The 7,596-nt window shown below is 39.5% G+C and overlaps 1 pseudogene across 1 annotated transcript; it reads right to left on the reverse strand.

Moving 5' to 3' along the window:
- Positions 1-390: 390 nt before the first annotated feature.
- On the reverse strand, positions 391-1,834 carry LOC308338404 (elongation factor 1-alpha 1-like; annotated as a pseudogene). Its single transcript has one exon. The product of its transcript is annotated as an elongation factor 1-alpha 1-like (transcript).
- Between the last annotated feature and the right edge of the window lie 5,762 nt (positions 1,835-7,596).

The raw sequence follows: 7,596 nt of genomic DNA on the forward strand, positions 1-7,596 counted from the left end.
TCTTCTAGTCCTATGCTAAGAAGTGTGGTACTTAAAAGGGATTGTATCTATCAAGTATTTATTATATTTATCTTTTCTTTTCAAGCCTTCTATTTTTTTTCTCATTAAACTTTTGTTTTAATGGGTCTCAAAATTCTGTGACAGATTTTTGGTCAAGTTGTTTCCATTAAAAAGTACTGATTTTAAAAACTAATAACTTAAAACCGCCACACACACACAAAAAAACAAATGGTCCACAAAACATTCTCCTTTCCTTCTGAAGGTTTTACGATGCATTGTTATCATTAACCAGTCTTTTACTATTAAACTTAAATGGCCAATTGACACAAACAGTTCTGAGACCGTTCTTCCACCACTAATTAAGACTGGGGTGGCAGGTATTGGGGATAATATTCATTTAGCCTTCTAAGCTTTCTGGGCAGACTTGGTGACCTTGCCAGCAACAGCTGCCTTGTTGTCCACTGCTTTGATGATACCCACAGCAACCGTCTGTCTCGTGTCACAAACAGCGAAACGGCCCAGAGGAGGATAGTCAGAGAAGCTCTCAACACACATAGGCTTGCCAGGAACCATATCAACAATGGCAGCATCACCAGATTTCAAGAACTTGGGACCATCTTCCAGCATTTTTCCAGAACGACGATCTATCTTCTCCTTCAGCTCAGCAAACTTGCAAGCAATGTGAGCTGTGTGACAATCCAGCACAGGTGCATATCCAGCACTAATTTGGCCTGGATGGTTCAGGATAATCACCTGAGTTGTGAAGCCAGCTGCTTCCATTGGTGGGTCATTTTTGCTGTCACCAGCCACATTGCCACGACGAACATCTTTGACAGATACGTTCTTGACATTGAAGCCCACATTGTCCCCAGGAAGAGCCTCACTCAAAGCTTCATGGTGCATTTCAACAGACTTGACTTCAGTTGTAACATTGACAGGAGCAAAGGTGACCACCATGCCAGGTTTAAGAACACCAGTCTCCACTCGGCCCACAGGGACAGTACCAATACCACCAATTTTGTAGACGTCCTGGAGAGGCAGACGTAAGGGCTTGTCAGTTGGACGAGTTGGCGGCAGAATGCAATCCAGAGCTTCAAGCAGTGTGGTTCCACTGGCATTCCCATCTTTACGGGTGACTTTCCATCCCTTGAACCAAGGCATGTTAGCACTTGGCTCCAGCATGTTGTCACCATTCCAACCAGAAATTGGCACAAAGCTACTGTGTCGGGGTTGTAGCCAATTTTCTTGATGTAGGTGCTGACTTCCTTAACGATTTCCTCGTACCTCTTCTGGCTGTAGGGTGGCTCAGTGGAATCCATTTTGTTAACACCAACAATTAGTTGTTTTACACCCAGTGTGTAAGCCAGAAGGGCATGCTCACGGGTCTGCCCGTTCTTGGAGATACCTGCTTCAAATTCACCAACACCAGCAGCAACAATCAGGACAGCACAGTCAGCCTGAGATGTGCCTGTAATCATGTTTTTGATAAAGTCTCTGTGTCCTGGAGCATCAATGATGGTCACATAATACTTGCTGGTCTCGAATTTCCACAGGGAGATATCAATGGTGATACCACGTTCACATTCAGCTTTCAGTTTATCCAAGACCCAGGCATACTTGAAGGAGCCTTTTCCCATCTCAGCAGCCTCCTTCTCGAATTTTTCGATAGTTCTTTTGTCGATGCCACCACATTTGTAGATCAGATGACCAGTAGTGGTAGACTTGCCCGAATCTACGTGTCCGATGACAACAATGTTGATATGAGTCTTTTCCTTCCCCATTCTGGTTTAGGTTAAGCGGTGGTTTTCACGACACCTGTGTTCTGGCGGCAAACCCGTTGCGAAAAAGCTCAAGCCTTCTATTTTAAAGTAAGTATCCTCATGTCTTTTTATTTTTTTTCATTTTCAGGGTTCTGATGACTAATTTTATGTGTCAACTTGATTAGGCCATGGTACCCAGATGTTTGGCCAAACAGGAGTCAAGCTATTTCTGTGAAGGTATTTTTTTCAGATAAGAGTAGTGTTTAAATCGGTAAACTGTAAGTAACGCAGATAAATGTAAAGACTGAAGTCCCTGGAGGAAGAAGGAATTTTGCCTTCAGTCTGCCTTAGGACCTGCTTAGGACCCGCTGGCCTGACCTGGGGAATTTGGACTTGAAGCCCCCACAATTGGAGGAGCCAAGAAATCTCGTTAAAGTAAGTTTATCTGTCCCTCGGTTTCTCTTTCTCTCTCTCTCTCTCTCTTTCTCTCTTTCTCTCTCACTCTCTCTACACAAACACACACACGCACGCACACATGCACTCACATCCTAGGGGTTCTATGTCTCTGGAGAACCCGAACTGATACACAGGTTTTCAATTCTGGCCTGGCACATAGGTCGTCATGTTATTGCTTTCATTAAGAAGACCACTAAAATTCCAGTGGAGGCCGTGTCCACATTTCTTATAACCAGTGTGAATATAAGCATCTCTTATTAATTGCTGTTGATTAGCCAAAAGGCAAATATTTAATTAAACCTTGAGAGATAATAAAATTGCACATGAATTATCTATCTAAGAGCACCTAGGTCCGCACATTTCATTAAGATGATTTAACTAATAATCATATCTCTTACACCCAGTCTTTGTTTGAGCAGGTTGATTCTTTTCTGGTTGCTTTGTTTTGCCTTTTTTTTTTTTTTTTCCCCTTTCTGGAGTTCCCTAGAGAGACAGTGTTGTTTTTTTTCCTAAAGTCATGTTTGTTGATTTGTATTTACTTTGCTTCTTATCTATGTCCCATTAGAAGCTCTGCTGATCACATCACAGATGAACACTTTTGTTTATTATACTTGCAATCGTACACTCAAGAGAAAACACTGACCGGACTGAATGATAATGAATCCTCAGAAGAGGAAAGATTTAGTTGGCAGTTAAAGCAAAACTCAGTTTTCCATTGGTGGTCTTACATGCTTCTATTTCCTAGGGTTTTCCTGGGAACATAAGAAATCCACAGGACAAGGGGGTTGGTTACTCTGCTATTGGTCGAGTGGGTTTTGAAAGTTTACTTCAAGGACAGGCACAGACTTTTATTTGTTAATTTAGAGAAGCAGTAAAAATCTAAACATCTCTTGTGTGCCTGCCTAGGACTGAAAAGAAGCAGCTTCCAGATCTTCAATACAGGGCTTGGCAGATTGTTCCTGAAGGACCGAGTCAGGAGGCTTTCAGAGTGGGTGGTTGCACAGGGTGAGCCACACACCACGGGGGCCAAACCTTGTGAAAAAGAAAAATAAAGACATTTCTACTTAAAAAGCTGCTGAAATTATGTCTTTCCTTTTTTTTTTTTAATATTTCTTTTATTTATTTGACAGAGAGCTAGAGAAAGCACAAGTAGACAGAGAGGCAGGCAGAGGGAGAGGGAGAAGCAGGCTCTGCTGAGCAGGGAGCCCGATGTGGGACTGGATCCCAGGACCTTGGAATTGTGACTTGAGCCAAAGGCAGATGCTTAACCGACTGAGCCGCATAGTCTCCCCTATCTTTCCCTTTAAAAAAAAAAAATTAACTTTCCTTTGTTTTATGATGGTGACAGTTAATAGTAGGTTATGCGTGTGATTTTAATGGTCTCATGTTTCAGTAAAAAGTTTGAAGCTCCATATTGGATCTACTCAGTCTTTTAAAAACTATTTCACAGTTTTCTCTCATAAAATCCAAATGCCCGGGAAGTGCCGATCTACATACAAGTGTCTTGCTTCTGTTTGAGGCTACTAGTTACTCTTCTGATGTTGCACAAGTATATGAATGCATGACCTTTTGTCACCTCTCTGATGCAGGACGTTGCTCTCTATGACCACACAGCACAATCTGAGTGCTTGACATAAAGTTGTTAAAGATGTTCTCTTTTAAAGAAAGGGAGCTGGAACAGCTCAGAAAACTGCACACACATTTCCCGGACACCCAGGTGCTTCTCATCTAAATGAGACTGTAGGAAAACGGAGACTATGCACTACAGATTGGCTGAATGGGTTGCTTACACAACAAGGGTCAGCCTCGGGGCCTCTGCAGAGTGAGAAGCATTAAAACATTAACTGGGCTGAAAAATACCAGAGTGGGAGATGAACCACAAGAGACTGTGGACTCTGAGAAACAAACTGAGTGTTTTGGAGGGGCGGGGGGTGAGGAGGTGGGTGAGCCTGGTGGTGGGTATTAAGGAGGGCACGTATTGCATGGAGCACTGGGTGTGGTGCATAAACAATGAATTTTGAAACACTGAAAAAAAATTTAAATTAAATTTAAAAAAAATACCCTGCTAAGGCTCTGAGGTATTATTTTATGTAAGTGCAGGTGTAACGCACTTTGTTCACCAGAGCAAAGAGCTACTTTGTATTGTTTCTCTAATTATGCATGCTGCTCCAATTATATTAGTAATCAATAAGCCTTCTTATATAAAGATAGCACAGACATATTTAAAGTTATTTTGTGCACAGGATTCAAGGGATTATTAAAACAATGCTCAGGGAAAAAAGACCACCTAAAATTTTTCTAGTTACAAAACTACTGATTTTATTAGAAAAAAAAATCATTCACCATGATCAAGTGGGATTTATTTGTAGGTTGCAAGGGTGATTCAATACTGGCAAATTATCAGCATGATACAACACATTAATAAAAGAAAGGATAAGAACCATATGATCATTTCAATAGTTGCAGAAAAAGTTTTTGAGAAAGTACAACATGGATTCATGATAAAAACCCTCAGCAAAGTTGATTTAGAGGTTTTTGTCTTTTTTTGACTGACTTATTTCCCATAGTATAATACTCTTTAGCGCCGCCCATGTTCTTACAAATGTCAAGATTTCATTCTTTTAATGGTCGAGTAATATTCCATTTATATGTATATATTTATATACATATAATATCTATATATCTATATAGATATACCACTTCTTCTTTATCCATCGGGATACATATATCCCTACGAATTAGTATTTTAGTATGCTTTGTGTAAATACTCATAGTGCAATTGCTGGATCATAAGATAGTTCTTTTTTTAACTTTCTGAGGAACCTCCATACTGTTTTCCGGAGTGGCTACAACAGCTTGCATTCCCACCAACAGCGAATGTCCTCACTAACACCTGTTGTTTCCCGTGTTGTTGACGTTAGCCATTCTGACATGAGTGAGGTGGTATCTCATTGTGGTTCTGATTTGTATTTCCCTGATGATGAGTGATGTTGAGCATTTTTCATGTATCTGTTGTCTTTGGAAAAATGTGCATGTCTTCTGCCCATTTTTAATTGGGTTATTTGGTTTTGGGGGGGTGTTGAGTTTTACACATCCGTTAGATATTTTGGATACTAACCCTTTATCAGATCTCTCATTTGCAAGTATCTTCTTCCATTCCATAGGATGCATTTTAGTTTTGTTGGTTGTTTCCTTCACTGTACACAAGCTTTTTATTTTGATGAAGTCGCAATATTTTATTCTTGTTTTTGTTTCCCTTGCCTCAGGAGAAGTTGCTATGGCTGATGTCAAAGAGGTTACTGCTATGTTCTTTTCTACGATTTTTATGGTTTCAGGTCTCACATTTAGGTCTTTAATCCATTTTGAATTTATTTTTGTATATGATGTAGAAAAGTGGTCCAGTTTCATTCTTTTGCTTATTGCTGTCCAGTTTTCCCAACACCATTTGTTGAAGAGACCATCTTTTTCCCATTGGATATTCTTTCCTGATTTGTGGAAGATTACACACCATATAGTTGTGGGTTCATTTGTTTTTCTTTTTTTATTCTCTTCTATTGATCTATTTATCTGTTTTTGTTCCAGTATCATATGTCTTGATCACTACTGTTTTGCAATATAACTTGAAGTCTGGAATTGTGATGCTTCCAGCTCTGCTTTTCTTTTTCAAGGTTGCATTGGCTACTTTGGGTCTTCGGTGGTTCCACACAAATTTTAGGATTGTTTGTTTTTGCTCTGTGAAAAATGCTGATGGTATTTTGATAGGGATTGTATTAAATGTGTAGATTGCTTTGGGTAGCATAGGCATTTTAACAATATTTGTCCTTCCAATCCATGAGCATGGAATGTCCTTCCATTTCTTTGCGTCATCTTCAATTTCTTTCATCGGTGTTTCATAGTTTCAGAGTCTTTCATCTTTTTGGTTAGGTTTCTTCCTAGGTATCTTATTGTTTCTGGTACAGTTGTAAATGGGATTGATTCCTTGATTTCTCTTTCTGCTGCTTCATTTTGGTGTAAAGAAATGCAACAGGCTTCTGTACATTGATTTTGTATCCTATGAATTTACTGAATTTGTTTATCAGTGTTAGCAGCTTTTCAGTTGAATCTTTGGGTTTTCTATATAGAATATCATGTCATCTGCAAATAATGAAAAGTTTTACTTCTTCGATGCCAATCTGGATGCCTTTTATTTCTTTTCATTGACTGACTGTTGTGGCCAGGACTTCCAGTATTATGTTAAGTAACAGTGGTGAGAGAGGGCATCCCTGCTTTGTTCCTGACCATGGAGGAAAAGCTCTGTTTTTCCACACTGAGGATGATATTAGCTGTGGGTTTTTCATATATGGCCTTTATTATGTTGAGATGTGTTCCCTCTAAACATACTTTGGTAAAAGGATCATGAAAGGATATTGCACTTTATCAAATGCTTTTTCTGCATCTATTGAAATGATCATATGGTTCTTATCCTTTCTTTTATAAACATGGTGTATCACACTGATTGATTTGCCAATACTGAACCACCCTTGCAACCCGGGAATACATGAAGTTTAAGAAACACAACAAACCAGCAAAAGGAAAGGGGGGGGGGTGCAAACCCAGAAACAGACTCTCAACCATAGAGAAAAAACTGATGGTTGCCCAAAGGGAGGTGGGTAGGGGGTGGGTGAAATAGGTGATGGGGACTAAGGAGTGCAGCTGTGATGAGCACCAGGTGATGTGTGGAAGTGCTGATTCACTGTATTGTACACCTGAAACTAATATTATACCATATATTTACTACCTGGAATTTAAATAAAAACTTTTTCAAAAGGACTGAATTTTTTTTAAAAGCTAGCAATTATATAGGTTTATTTATAGTATATAATTAAAATGAATAAGACAATTCTTTTTATTGTCACTATTGTAACATCTTTGTGATTCACTCGCTCATCGATTCATGCACCACTGAGTTTCTTTTGTGGGTGAGGCATTGTTCTGGGTACTGGACACACATAATCAAGTAAGTGCAATATAGTAATTAATAAAAAGTGGCAAGTCCTATGTCCAGAACAAGCTGGGACAGCTGAGAGCTTCTAGTCATGGCCAGAGTGATAATCCACAAAAGGAAACCAACCCTAACCATCATCCTCTTTCTGTTCTTCTCTGCATCTGCCTTTTGGCACACACACCTTTTAGTACTAAGATGATCGTTTCCGTTCCTTTACTTCCTACCTCTTCCAAAACGTGGTTAAGTTTGAAATCTTGAGAAATTCTGGCTGATTTAAAACATGGGGCTTATGAGAGGAACACTGATTTATTGGCACTGCTGAAACACTATTCATTGATTTCAGATGTGCAGAGAACCTGCTGCTAAATCATCTGGTTCTTTTTTGAAAGGAAACTC

This window comes from Martes martes (genome assembly GCF_963455335.1).
Source record: "Martes martes genome assembly, chromosome: 2".
Lineage (NCBI taxonomy): Eukaryota > Metazoa > Chordata > Mammalia > Carnivora > Mustelidae > Martes > Martes martes.